The sequence below is a fragment of the Triticum dicoccoides genome, chromosome 3B (genome assembly GCF_002162155.2).
Source record: "Triticum dicoccoides isolate Atlit2015 ecotype Zavitan chromosome 3B, WEW_v2.0, whole genome shotgun sequence".
Lineage (NCBI taxonomy): Eukaryota > Viridiplantae > Streptophyta > Magnoliopsida > Poales > Poaceae > Triticum > Triticum dicoccoides.
In genome coordinates, this window is record NC_041385.1 from 854,871,621 (window position 1) to 854,887,205 (window position 15,585).

Consider the following 15,585-nt stretch of genomic DNA (forward strand, 5'->3'; position numbering starts at 1 on the left):
ATCTTTCCCCTCTGCAAGGCGGTGGCGCTGTCTGGCGCCATGGTGGCGTTGACAGTTGACCTGGCAAGGTCTTTGCGTCGGTGCCTGCTCTGGAGATGGTTATGTGGATGACGGCGGCGGTAGCCTCGGTGAGTGCGCCGGACCGGTGTGTGACCCATTCCCGGTATGTGGCTGTGATGGGACATCCGGCTTTAGATGTTAGGTTGTGGTGTAATGTCTGTTTGGTATTAGGCTCGGACATTCGGCACCCCTGCATCAAGGGGATAGGAGTAGCAACAGGTGTCGCTAGGATGGTGGTTCCAGGCTTATACTGATGTAATGCTTTGTAAGGTCTCTGAGAATAATTAATAAAATGGCTGCATGCATCGATCAGATGCAGAGGCCGGGGGTGATCCTCCTTTTCTAAAAAAAACTTGGGAATTGTCTAGCTGCAATATTTGTGATGTGAGCAAACCATGGACAGATATAAACTAAAAACCAATACAGTTTATTTTATATAAGTACGCTTTGAAAAAAATGCCCACGCAAAGAGGGTCCAAAGTTGATGATGAGAGGCAGACTAATTTTCCCTATTTGAAGTATGGTCATGGAAGCAACCTGCATTGGAAGGGTGTGCCATGGTCCAGTAGTATGACCCTTATGAAAATTGGTAACTGAACAATGCAAGGAATCTATGAACAGTACATATAGAAATCGGAATGATATATAAAGGAAAAATTACCACTTACTCAATAGGTCTAGTGAGATACGACGTAGCACTTTGGCAGTCAAATTATCTTGCAAAATGCAAATACAGTAAATAAATTTTTGGATTTGCCACCTGAATAGCAAAGTCAGGTTAGATTTTTATGTCGACAAAGAAATATCGGTTCGGTAGGTAATATGCAGTGAAGACTCCGCGTTCCAATCGTATCACACAGCTGCTACATTGCCATTACAAAAGGACAAAGCCGAGTAGAGCTAGCAGAAAACTGAAAGTCTGAATACTAAAACTATCCAGCCTCTGCACACATGAGCTTCAACAACACAACCACAACATTAACCGAATTTGTCAGTTTCAGTCTTGCAAGAACACGACACATAATCAGTGGTCCGATGATTTGAGGCATTCCCTTCACCAGACAAAATGTGCGTGTGTCTACAGAGGAACGACAGTGGCAGCACACTAACATCATCTATAATGCGGGTCGCCTGTGTAGACGCTCAAAAATACAAAAAATAAATACCGTAAAATTAGAAACCATCTAATCGTCCTCTTTGTCACTGCTTTTTTGAAAGTAAAACTCTGTAACCGCTTGATGCTAAGTATGGGTGCTAATTACAAATTGAATACACCGTCATATTTTACCTTGTGCAAACTTGATGCATCTTTTGTCACCGGTGCCACATATTGACTGTGAAACTATCATCCAGCACTGAAGTTGGTCGAAGAGGAAGAGCTGCTCACCACGGTAACCTCAACGCGCTGGCCTGCTCAAAGATAGCATCAGGGTCAAAAAATTCATCGACTTGCTGTGGTCTGTATGCATCGACCAAATAATATCCTCATGCTAAGTACATTGACTCTTCATTGACATTACTGGTATACATCGACTTGATGTGGTCTGTATGTGCCAATGATATTCTTAAATTCCAATGTTGTCAGGACACGTTGGTTGCCTGTGTAGACGCTTAGAGATTAAGAAAATAGATACGATGCCAAAATTAAAATTCATCTAAATGCCCTCTGTCAATGCTTGATGTTATGCAGGGCGTTAATTACAGATTGCAAACAGCTTCAGTATTCTACCTCCTGCGGAGGAAAATATCCAAGCGCTTGATGCATCCAGACCGATCGACTCGGAAACAAATCCTAGCACCTTTTGCTAGCATCCAGCGTTCAAGATGGCCTAAGAGAAGAGATGCTCACCTCGGCAACCTCGACGACGCCGGCCTGATCGAAGAGCCGCGCAAGGTGCTAGTTGCTGGCGTCATAGGGAAGGTTGCACACGTACACCTTGGCCTCCTCCGACGGCTCCACGTACTCCTAGACCTCCTCCACACCACCGCGACCTCCTCCTTCACCTCAACCGCCAGCTTCTCCTCGGCGACGAAATCCAGGGCCTCGTCCTCGGCTGCAAAGGGAGGGGATCTGGGTCTGGGGATCTGCCTTCCAGTTGGGATGTGGGGCCCTTTGGCACCGCCGTCGTCGTCTGCAGGAAGACCTGCAGCTGGAGTAGGGGCGGATGTGTTTGGGGCTCACCGCGGCGAAAAAGATGTGCGGAGATCGAGCACGACAGAGGAGGAGGAGGAACATGGGTTCGGTCCGGAGAAGAGGAGCAGACCGGATCGCCAGTGCGCAGCAGGCCAAGGCCCGATACAACACACAAATCGTTTTCACTTATTAATTAATTGCGGGTTCAATCTATCTGCCAAGCAATAGCCGCTTTTTTAGTGCCACCTCGCCTATATGTTTTAAATTCAAAGTGAAAGCGTAAATTCACAGGAAAAAAGCATATTGCGACGGTGAATCCGGAGACTCAATCCGTGTTTTATTATTATTAGGGAGAGATATATGATATCTCTTATAGACAGTTTAATGCACTACTATCACAGAGCGTAGACTAGCTATATATATGGAGGAAGAATCCACATGCCACCATGCGAATGACCCTTCATGAAGTATCCTACCGCCCTGATCCTCTTCAGGCCATCGCTGGTGATGTCGTTCCATGTGTCGTCTTCCTTGTAGCAGGTCTCGCCGTGAAGGTTGTTCAAAATTGTCACGGATACCTTGTAACTAGGGATGATGGCATCTTGACCTAACGGACAATGATGTGAGTAGTAGATGCGGTTTCTCTCCACGCCCCCACACACCGTCAATCCATTGGATGACTAGCAAGCGTTCCGTAGTGACCATCGGGGCACCGTCCTCATTCACACCAATCTCAAACTTGACGATTGTCATATTGTAATGTATGCCGTAGAGCACGTCATTGCAAAATGCAATGTCCGCAAGCCTCGCGTTAGGACATCCTTGTACCGTCCACCCGCTGTTGGGACCACCAACCCTGCAGAGTGCGATGCCACACGTGTATGTTATGGCGGCAATGATACACCGGGGCGAGGTGGGCGGCGCGGAGAAGATAACTCTCAAGATAACGACCAGGCGGGTGGGGCCATGGTGCTGGCTCATGCAGAGGATCGGCGCGTTCTTCTCGGCGAGGCGCACCTCGGCGCCCGAGAAAAGGTTCACGATCTTGATCAGACCTGGCACTGGCATGGCGACCCAGCCGCCGTCGTGGCCACCGATGATCCGCCTCCCGGCGTCCTCGCGGAGGACCCACAAGCGCACCAGGGAACTGTCCTCGAGGCAGTGAAGAGCCTTCCTCCTCTTGCAGCCGCGAGGCAAGAGGAGCAGCCACGGGAGCGCCGGCACCGGTAGCGCCGCCCGCGCGGCAGCGCGCCACGACCGACAGACGGCAGCGAAGCGTGCGCGGCCGCGCGGGGAGGCGACCTTGCCGTAGACGAGGGCGAGGAGATCGTCGGGGAACGTGGCCGACCAGCACCGCGTTGCCGTATGCGCGCGCTTGTCGCAGCCGGCCATCTGCGTCCACATCGATCTGCCGGCGGCTCTATCTTTACGAGTAAGATTTGTGTTATTTTAGGGTGGACCTATCTTGGGCTTATTTGCTGGGCAACGCATGCAAGCCACGGCCTTATAATATGATAATAACGATATCACGGGCTTATTTGCTGGGCAACGCACGCACATTACGGCCCTAACTGGAACCAGTTAATTGTTTCTCATGTTTGGCGTGCTCTCTCCGAAGAAATGGAGATAGAGACACAAATATTTGGACGGACAATTTTTTTTAGAAAAGGAGGATTGCACCCGACCTCTTCATCAAAGTGATGCATGTAGCCATTTTATTAAGCAAAGTGATCAAAAAATATGTGATCCAGAATAAGCTCGCTCAGAGCCGAAGAAAAAATAAACAAGTATAAATATGCCACATCCGGCAAAATAGAACGAGATGATTAAACACCTATCCTATTACTGGACCACCATCCAAACTGGTTATAGATATCCCGAACTATCATCTCCCATCGTACAGACCCAGTAACCAAAGGCTCTCTGGCTTTCACAGAAGTGAGTAATGACTACATACAGATCCAAACAGTGGCCATGTAGATTACGTGCAGAAATTTTATACAAGTTTGTGTGTTAAAAACCATGTCATTTCTACAGTTTCATAAAGCCCAAAGTAATGCACACGCTCCTATCTGAATTTGTCTCGCAATATTTGTCTCTACTCCATTTAGCCACGTCCCAATTAACGCCTGAATACTATTTGGAGGGGTGATACTAAAGGCTATATGAACTAAGCACTATAATAGCTTGGCCAGCGGACAATCGAGAAAGAGGTGGCCCCAACGAAATTTCAAATTACATCCTATATGTGCAGTGTCACAGAACCCTCCCGAGAAAGTTTTAGATTTCATTTTCTCAGTGTCATTCATGCAGCTCTGAACATGCACTTGTTACCGATGGACTCCGAGGTGATCAAGCAAATCCCATTGGCCATGTATAAAATAGCCGGGATTGCCGGGCATGGCATTACGAGAAGAACAGAATTTTCACCACCATTATAGGGTCAAAACCAAGTGTCAGCGTGAAGCATGGTTAAATGATGAGTCGGGTAACTTCAATGTACAGAGTCAGGAAGCAAGATGGAAAAGATTTTGGAAAACAAGGGTGCCGCCAAAGCATAAAGCCTTCGCATGGGCGAAGTCCGCGCGCACAGGAAGATCACAACAACGACGGTTTGGGAGATTTGTGGGGTGGCCAATGACACATGGAGGCATTCATTGCTTGACTGTAACATGGCAAAGAGTGTTTCGGCTCGTCATTACCGATTTATGGAGATGATACACCTGACCTGAAGCTTTTGCTGTTCGGCCTCAGTGAAACTCTTAGCAACAACAAGTTTATTGATGTTCTTGTCAACCTATGGTCCATTTGGTATGCGAGGATGTGTGCTATCCATGAACAGGAATATCAAAGTCTGTTGTCAACACACTTGTTCATTGGCAAGGGAGCGATTCATGTAGTATGTTGTCGGGATGAACATAACACTTTCCATCGAGCTTCTGCAGTGAGCCAGTGACTTTTGATGGCATCACTTATCCGAAGGCGGTGGAGGCACTAGCTTGCCGTGAAGCCATTTCTTTGAGTGAGGACCTGGACCGTGAAAAGCTACATATTTCATCGGACTGTCTGAGAGTTGTTCAGGAACTCGAAGCTACAAAGAATATGGGTGGACATTGCATGATAATCCGTGAGATCAAGAAGCAAAGGGCTTTGTTTGTGTCATGCACTTTCAAGTTTGAACAGCGCAATAGCAATGGAGAGGCACATAGACTTGCTAGGATGGCGTCCTCGCTAGCTGTGGGACGGCATGTCTGGTTTACTTCTCCCTTGAAAACATGTGTATCCCTGTAAACTTTCATACGATGGAATAAATTGCGCTGTTTTGTCTCAAAAAAAATAGTTGAACTAAATTAGGGTCCCCAATAACTACCGAACGACGGATTTCAAGGGACCTCCCTTTATGTTGGTGCTCCCTTCACCGAATTAATATTCGATCATAGATCAATGATTCCTTCTCAACACCTTAAAGGAATGTGGCTCCAAACAGTCGCTTTAACTCGCGCATCCTTTAGGCTGCTGAATTTTGCCTTCCTTGTGCTTCTGTTCTTGAGAATTGCGATGTCTGGGAAGTCTCGCCCACGCTGAAGAACTCATCGAGGTCACTCAAGACAATACGCATGTCCTGCTGCCGTTTCTACAGATTTGAACATAAGCTCAAAATGGTACAGCTGCTTTAAGATATGCTATGGGTTTCCTTTCCCTAGAATGTTGAACTAACTAATGCTACACTACTGCCTTCTGACACACCAAATGCAGCAGCAACATGGAAAATGTAAGGCTGCTGAGCGTGATCCGTGACCCAGGGAGGAATCGTCCTCGGGTGGCTATCCTAGCATCAAGAGGACTGTAGTCTATTGTAGCAAAGATCAGCTCAGAGTCAGCATGCTGGTGAAGGTGGTGCTGCCGATTTGTCATCCCAGATGGGGAAATTAGCATCAAAGGTCACTTAGTAGTATCGTATGCATGCCCAGACACTTGTATCTTTTGTTAGTGCTATGGATGGTGCATCATGTTAAGAACTGACTTTTAGAGAGATTTGTTATGGTTCGAGATTATGGACAGGACAGTACATGGTCCCTTGTCTATAGTGTTAGAAGTATAATTATGTTTAAATTAGAGATAAGAAGTTAGAGATAGTATTGGTTTAAACCATGTATGACTTGTCCCTTACTCCAAGTCTCTCTCTCATATTGTACTCTATATATACGGAAACACTAACGCCCACATGTGTGGGAATTACCCAATTCGCCCACATGCCTCAATCGTCGTCTAGTGCCTTTTGCACGAATCTTGGCACGAAAAGGTTAATTTTGTGCGCCAGTAGGACAGGGCTGGTGTATGGGAGTTTACCCACACGCTAGCACCAAGCTGTTTGCCAGCTGCGCTGTGTGGGCGAACTAGTTACTGCCCACACAGCCAGCCACCTAGTTCATGCGCGTGTGGGCGAACTACTTTTCGTCCACACAACACTCCTACGTTGTGGATGGCAACTGCAATTAGACGAACGTGGCAACTAGGCAAACAAACATGGCAACTGTGATTTTTTGCTAGACGGCAACTGCAGTTGCGCGTACGTGGCAACCAGATAAACACACATGGCAACTATGGTTGGACGACACATGGTAACTAGGTAAACACACATGGCAACTATTGTTTGACCATATGTGGCAAATAGTTAATCACACACGGCAACTATGGTTGGACCACACGTGGAAACTAGGTAAATACACATGGCAACTACTGCTTGACCATATGTGGCAAGTAGTTAATCACACACGGCAACTACGGTTTGATTACACGCGACAACTACCATAAATTAGACATGACAACTATAATTAACCAAAACAGATAGAGTTGCCGTTCTTTTACAACTACATTTGCCATCCCGGATAACTACATCTGCCGACCAGTATGGCAACTAAATCGTCATCCCGCGGTGTACCTAACGTAGTTGCGTCAGGACGTGTGGGCATTTTTGCTTCGTGCCACACGCGCGGGGTGGAGATGAGTAGTACTTGTTGGCGTGTGGCACGAAGCAGCCGCGCCCACACGTGTGGGTAAATTCTAATATCCCCCCACACATAGCCCGTGTGGGCTGCCTCCTGCTCACACCACACATGATGTGTGGGCGCATGTCGAATACACCACACGTGTGGCAGTTATCGGCGTCCTATATATATCCCACACTCGCCCCGATCAATCAAAGATTAGATCGTTTCTCTTAGTTATTAAGTTAGATTAGATCAATTCCAGTTTTTGAAATTCTAGTAGATTGATTTTCTTTATCGCTAGAAATAATCGTACGAGCCTCAAATTGAGGCGAAAGCAGGTGCAGAATTAACGGCGACTACGGCAAGACGGCTGTTGTTTGGTCGTCGGCACTCTCACAGGTGGCGGCCATGTCGGCTGCTATAGTTGTGTTTGCTGAGTGCGTGGATGATGTCAGTGTTGGCATAGGTTATATCGTGTGTCTACCCCCGCTATATATGAGAGGCCTAGCTAGCATACAAGTATCCTACTAGGACACGACTCCATATCCTATCTAAACACAATACAACTACAAGTCCAACTGTAACCTACCTTGTACACTATATTCGACACAACTCGAACAAACTGCACCTTGGCGAATATTCTCCACCACCCTGGATTTGTCCATGCGTCAAACTTCCATGTACACTGGAGCTTATCCCATGAGTACCACTGCTACTCCAAAGACTCATGTGACTCCACCTGCAACCTGTAGTCCCTTATTTTCTTGACCATAGTCAACACTCGAGCAAAGTTAAGTTCCTTGTTACTCTAGTTTGTGCTCCCAACTTCCAGAGTGTCCGTCCAACGCCATCACACACTGACCTGCGTGAAAGTGAACAACTCGCATATTGGGTGTCACACATAAGAGTTACTTGAACTCAACATCACCGCACCTTTCTTAACCGTCTGTCTGAAACTTGAAGAAATTTCACCGTTGTTTGAAGTCATCTCGAGTCAAATTCGCAGTTGTCTCACCACATGTATGACCACCAGAGCCCTGGCCCATCTCCATGTCCCGTGCGCACTGCTATTACCGCGTCGAGCCTCCGCTGTCCCGGTCGAGTCTCAAGGGTCGCGAAGCCACACCACTCAACCCCCACTACAGAGTACCACCGATCATCACAAACCGATGACGAGTTTCACGCTTCCATCAGACCACTGCACTCCAGTTCGAACTGCGTGCCACTCGCTTTTCCCGCAGAAATAGGTTTCGACTCTCTGACGTCTTACGCGGTAGCCCCTCAATCAGCACCGAGTGAATCCTCCAGACTCCAGCTCCAACTTCAACATGACTCCATGGTAGATGATCAGTCCACCCCTGCGCCTCATCGACATCAAGCTCCGTGTATACATCACCTTGAATTAATCCCGTGACATAGTCTTGTCGAAGCCACACAAGCCTCGGGGTATGTGCACCACGTGTTTCCATGCCCAGAAGTCGATCACCATCAGCATCACACTCCTATGTCGTCGTCGCTGATCCCACCACCGTCTTCTGTACCAACCGACTCGCTTCGATCCCGTCAGACTGTCCAGTCCGACCCAGCCAAACTCGTTCGACTGTACGACACACTCGAGGCTCCCAAATCGTCTTGCGCGAATTTCCATCCATCACACATAATTCCATCTTAGCTGGCATGACTTCCTGCAACGCCCTCAAGCATCCCTGTTGTGTCAACAAATCTTCCACCATTGTCTGCAATAACCCAAGGTTTTCAGTTCCGTGAACTTGTCCACCTCAAACCTAACATCCGTTGACGCCATGGTTCTTCGTACAGCTGACCGTGTGAAAATTTATTTGAGCTCTCCTCATGTGATGTCCAAGTACACAAGCAAGTACATCCTCATGTCCTAATAGCAAAATCCAAATCAAAGATTCCTTTTGACCTTCACGTGATTGCTCTTCTTTGGCTCAAACCCCGACGCTAGCTATGCTTTGTCCTGCCTTCTGATGGATGCACCGTATCGCGTTGGATTTTTTCCGCTAGACTAGTAAATATGCACGTGCAACGCACGTCTATTTGGACTAATAAGTGTGCACGTGCAACACGCGTCTATTTGGATTAACACATTATACTATACTTAATACAAGACAATTTATTCATAACTTTGAAATTTTCCTATAAAGTACACAATCTCTTATTCCCAACTCATACAAATAATTTGAAATTTCGTTTCTCCTTAATCAACATGTCTCCTGTATTAAAAGACCACCCACTTTTCCCAATGTCTAAAACTCAAAATTATTTAGAAGATTCATCATTATTCTCCATATGCACACATTTATGCAAGTATAATCACACATGAAAAAGTCACTTAGGACAAGCTAAGGAACCGTTTCAGTGCTAGCAAACTCCAGTCAAGAATTATTATTACAATTGAGTGTCAACCACACAATAGCGGGAAGAGACCTCTATGATTTGTTGAAAAGAGGAAGCCATTGTCACATAGAGAAGTGTAGAGATGTCTTGACTGCATAGAATCAGTTGTGAAACAAGATTAAAAAAATGCTAGTTGGACCATCCGATTCTACTATTACACCACAAGTGTTGTAATGTCTGGAAGCAAGAAAAGTGGCTTACTTTATTATGAAAATAGAACATGTAAACCAAATAAAAATTACATTGATAAATTGTGTAATTATACTTGTTAATCACGGGACAAAAGCATTAATATGACAACTTGGAACAGTTACTTGAGTACTACACATTTCTTTAAGGTCTCAACGTTCTAAAATTTTGACAATATAACAAATATCCTCTCAGTTTGTAGTAATAATGATACGTAGGCTACCACTTGTAAGAATAACAGTGGCAAAAAAGGCCAACAAATGCCGGTTTAGAAAGAAAAAACTGCAGATATGCTTCCAATTTTAGCAACTCTAGTGGATAAAACATACCTTACCTCCCAAGTCGGGAAAACAGTCAAATGAAAAAATGTACTTCTTATAAGTAGTAGAGATGAAGTCATAAGGATCATGGTTCAAGATATTCGGAGAAACATGGTTGGTCTCTCTGTATGATGCGAAGTCGTTGCAGTCAGTAGAAGAGTGACCTGCCCTCCAGGCAGAAGACGAAGGCGGCGACGGCATGTGTGCCTGTTCGGAGGAAGTCGCAGCTCCTCTTTGCATGTCTCCCATTGTGGCTCGCGTGGGTGGTGGGCTGGTGACGACAGGCGACTCGCGATCGCGATTCCCTCATAGGAGATGATAGGATGCACTCGCGATTAGTTTCCTAATAATTAGATGCGTTCGTGATTAGTTATCTAATAGGATGCGTCCGTGATTAGTTTCCTAATAATTAGATGTGTTCATGATTAACTTCCTAATAGGATGCGCTCGTGATTATTTTCCTAATAATAGGATGCACCCGTGATTAGTTTCCTAATAATATGATGCGTTTGTGATTAGTTTCCTAATAATTAGATGCGTCCGTGATTAGTTTCCTAATAATATGATGCGTTTGTGATTAGTTTCCTAATAATTAGATGCGTCCGTGATTAGTTTCTTAATAGGATGTGTCCGTGATTATAGTTTCCTAATTGACCAGGCGTGGACTTCATATTTTTCCTCCACGGTGGAGTACGATCAGTCAATGTAAATTGCTAAGTGCACACAGAGAACAGATTAGGTTAAGGCTAACCGTTAGATTGAGTTTAGTGGGATAATCATGCGGTGGTAATGTATCCGTGTACGTTTTATGGGGTGCACTTAAAAAAAATTATGTTTGCTCTTTTATAAGTAGTATAGATATAGATGTGATCTGCCTCTCGTCGTGCCCACTTGAGGACTCGGTCCTCTTTTTTTCACAAAACAATTCTCGTGCCGCCACAGCCTCCCGATAGACACGCGTGCATGCACCAGCCCAACATGACCCTCGCCAGTCCAAACACAGTGCGCTTTAAGCCTCCAGCACAAACAGCCCGACTAGGCCACACCAGGCCGACACGCCAAAGGCCTGCCCTCCAGTACCATGGCCCACCACGCTGCACCCCTGTGATGGGCGTCCGCTTGGTCCAACGTTGCTGCGATCCGATTATGTTGAGAGTCACGCTGCCGCACCTTCCGCCGCCAGCACGCTCGCCCGATCGACCTACCGAGATCTTTCGCGGCACGTCTAGCCTGCTTGTATGTCCAAACCGATCTGCGCGAGTCGCCGTGATTGCCTGTCGCCTTGACGTCTTCCGATCGAATCTCAACCGTGCTCATCACGATATCGATCAAAACATCAAATCTTCTTCTAAATCGAATCAACGCCTCCGCAAACCTTCGGTCTGCTCATGATACCACTTGTTAGAATAAATCCGAGGTACTCCGTCGATCATCCGAGGACCAAGCAATCACACAAGTACTCGGGGCCTCGGATGATCGACGGAGTGCCTCGGATTTATTCTAACAGGCAGGCGGCCACATTCATCTTCTTTGACTACATCGGATGAAGTTGACGGCATTTAGATCTGGTAACCACGGGGAAGATCCTTGGCTGACGTGCCACATAGTCTCGGTCTCGTCGCTTGCGGCGGCTCGAAAAGCATTCTTTTATGCGATGGTTGCTCTCCCGGCTCTCGATATGATGGTTGTTCTTCTTTTTTTCCAGCGTTGCCATGGTGGCGGCGGAGGACGCTTGCGGCTACATTTCGGTGAGGCACAAGTTTCTGCAAGGTCTAATGGAATATTAATTATACTTTTTTTTGGAATTCTTTGTGCAAAGTTGCTTGACAAACAGGTATGTCTCTTATGATGACCATCCGTGTAATCTCTATAAGCAGATTGTCTAATGAAATATGGGGTTGCTTCAAAAAAATAAAAATACAAACCCCATATCTCTTTCCTCGGCAAAGTAAAATAAAACTTGGTATGGGCTTCAAAAGAAAAAAAAATGGCACGTACTCCCCTCACGTAAGCGATAGAACCTAGCAAAAGAACCCTAGTAGTACGTATTATACCGGTATACGGTATACTCGTAAACAGGCGTGATCCATGTCCCCGCCGATGGCCGCCGCCGCCTACGACGAACGGGAAAACAAGTGCGCGCATACGGCGAGCCAGTGCTGGTCCGCCACTTTCCCCGACGATCTCCTCGCCCTCGTCTATAGCATGCTCGCCTCCCCGCGCGGCCGCGCACGCTTCGCTGCCGTCTGTCGGTCGTGGCGGGCTGCCGCGCGCGCGGCGCCACCGGTGCCGGCGCTCCCGTGGCTGCTCCTCTTGCCTCGCGACTGCAAGAGGAGGAAGGCTCTTCACTGCCTCGAGGACAGTTCCCTGGTGCGCTTGTGGGTCCTCCGCGAGGACGCCGGGAGGCGGATCATCGGTGGCCACGACGGCGGCTGGGTCGCCATGCCAGTGCCAGGTCAGATCAAGATCGTGAACCTTTTCTCGGGCGCCGAGGTGCGGCTTGCGGAGAAGAACGCGCCGATCCTCTGCACGAGCCAGCACCATGGCCCCACCCGCCTGGTCATTATCTTGAGAGTTATCTTCTCCGCGCCGCCCACCTCGCCCCGGTGTATCCTTGCCGCCATAACGTACAAGTGCGGCATCGCACTCTGCAGGGTTAGTGGTCCCAACAGCGGGTGGACGGTACAAGGATGTCCTTATTACGGGAAGCTTGTTGACATCGCATTTTGCAACGAGGAGCTCTACGGCCTACATTACAATATGACAATCGTCAAGTTTGAGATTGGCGTGAACGAGGACGGTGCCCCGATGGTCATCGCGGAACGCTCGCTAGTCATCCAATGGATTGAACGTGTCGGAAGCCGTACTAGCTACATCTTTGATCTGGACGGCAAGCTTGGGATGGCGTTGAAGACTAAGTGGTTACCAAATATCCGGCCTTTCTTCAAGGTGTTCAACCTTGTCAATAACTGCAAGGGTAGACAGAAGGCACTTTACAAGCACGAGTGGGTGGAGGTCACAAACTTGGGTGACCACTCATTGTTTTTGGGGGAGACATTCTCTAAGGCGGTGCATGTGCCTACGAACATGTGTGGCGGCGTGGAGAGAAACAAAATCTACTACTCGCATCGTTGTCCGTTTGGTCAAGATGCCATAATCCCTAGTGACAAGGTATCGTTGACAATTTTGAACAACCTTAACGGTGAGACCTGCTACAAGGAAGATGACTCAAAGAATGACATCACCAACGATGGCCTGAAGAGGATCAGGTCGGTAGGATACTTCATGAAGGGTCATTCACATGGTGGCATGTGGATTCTCCCTCCATATACTCCTATATAGCTAGTCTACACTATGTGATAGCTAGTAGTGCATTACACTATCTATAAGAGATATCATATAATTATCTATGAAGTAGGAGAAAAGAAGAATGTAACATAGATAACAAGGTTATGTGTGATTTTGTAGACGGACGGTAGTCTCATAGATGGGTAAAAGATCCAACGAGTACCTCTTTTCTTGTGAGCATGATAAAGGCCTGGAATATTTGGGTAGAAACAAGAAGTTTAGAAAGCTCAATTCAAGTACCATGGCAAAATCTATGTACTCTTGCCAACATGGTATATATGAAGTACCTGAACTTTATTTGGGTTGCCTATGCAATTTTACCAACATGTAGCATTTGGTTCCTCATAAATTCAGTGGCGATCACGACTCAATGCAGGACACTGGTGTACAAGCTGGCATGCACTTTTACTGTGGGCTTGGCGAGATGTTCACCTGTACATAACATTTCTGAACTCTAATGTTGAATGTTCAGCTTTTAAAGCTAGCTGTCCAACAGATTGCTTTACCCCTTGGTTTTTGGTTGTATTTGTAGACTAAACTTCAGGATCCAACTTTTTTTAGATGACTACTATGCATCCATACTATAACCACGGTCATGGGCATGCATTGATGTTTCAAATCTCATGGACAAAGTCAGTTAGCTCCACTTCCGCACAACTTTCACAAACTCCCACAGCAAAAAAAGAAAAAGGACTTGTTCATATGGCCAAGCCTTGGAAAGCTCTATCATGGTGTCCTTGTTCTTGCATGTTTTCTGCACCGAAGACGTACAATGTATGAAAGCTTACCATTTGCAGAGAGTTGTTGGGTAAAAATACCATTTATTGCTGATGCTGATGAAATGATGCTGCAACCACACAACTCCGATGCAGAATAAAACTAGACGAGGTTGATCTGTAGCAAGCCAAACAATTTTGAATGATGGACCAATGAGTGGGTGCTTACTGTATCTTGGTACCAACCTTCTATCTTTTGGGCATATCGCCCGATGCCCAAGCAAACCATCGTTGGTTGGAAGACCTGAATCAAAAATTGATGTCTAGTTAGCTCGTCTTCAGGATTACGTGTGCATCGTCTTCTGGATTCTTTTAAGATGGGGTGATGGGCCAATTTGTACAAACACTGAACTTGTATCTCTAGACATCCATGTTTTAATAAGGCTAAACAGTATCAAGCTATTCGTTGCAACCTTTTTCTTCAATATATTTTGGCGGTTATAAGCACCATTTTCATCTCCTCTACAGGGATATGGAAGCGTGCACTGTATCGGATTTCTGAACAGGGTACAGAAATCAACAGTACAATATTTTTGTCCATGATCATCAATACGATAAGAGTAGCCATACGATGATATTTACTCTAAATTAGAAACTACTATCAGAAGATCTCATTTGGGTAACACAGACAACCCAGCAAGATCCCGTTCAGTTCAGTACTTGAACTGCTGGTGCTGGTCTCCTTTTCTTCTTTCCCCAGAAGAAGCAGCACAGCACATCATACTAGAAGGCATCTGCTGGTGCTGTCAATAGAATGTGTCTGACGAAAACACGTCCACGGGGCTACACGATTTTCTTTTCTACTACAGAGAAGGGATCATGTACTGTCCATAATCTCAAACCATTACAAATCTCTCTTAAAAACAGTTCTTAACATGATGCACCATCCATAGCACTAACAAAAGCTACAACTTAACACACCTCTTGACATGCATACATGCATACACATCCATCGCACTAGCAAAAGTCCGCAAGAGGGGCCCCCGGGCTCCGCCCCTCTGAGGGGCAGTGCCTGAGCATGCATCTGATACTACTAGTGACCTTTGATGCTGATCTCCCCGCAGGGGATGACGATCGGCAGCAGCACCTTCACCAGTGAGCTCACCCATGGATCATCTCTGCCGCAGTAGATCACGGTCCTCTTGATGCTAGGATAACCGCCCAAAGATGATTCCTCCCTTGGAGACGGATTACGGCCAGCAGCCTTGCATTCTCCATGCTGCTCCTGGCGTTCAGCGTGTCAAAAGGCAGCAGCGTAGCACATTAGCTCAAGGTTCCAGAAGGGTCCAGGGAAAGGAACAAAACCCACACTAAGTAGGCAGATTTATCTGAAACAGCACTATTAC

The 15,585-nt window shown here is 46.6% G+C and overlaps 1 long non-coding RNA gene across 1 annotated transcript; it reads right to left on the reverse strand.

Moving 5' to 3' along the window:
• Positions 1-298: 298 nt before the first annotated feature.
• Positions 299-2,256, reverse strand: LOC119282700. The gene is made up of 3 exons (XR_005138840.1): positions 1,910-2,256; positions 1,349-1,470; positions 299-597 (listed from the first exon to the last, which is right to left on the reverse strand). It is a non-coding gene; the product is annotated as an uncharacterized LOC119282700 (long non-coding RNA).
• Between the last annotated feature and the right edge of the window lie 13,329 nt (positions 2,257-15,585).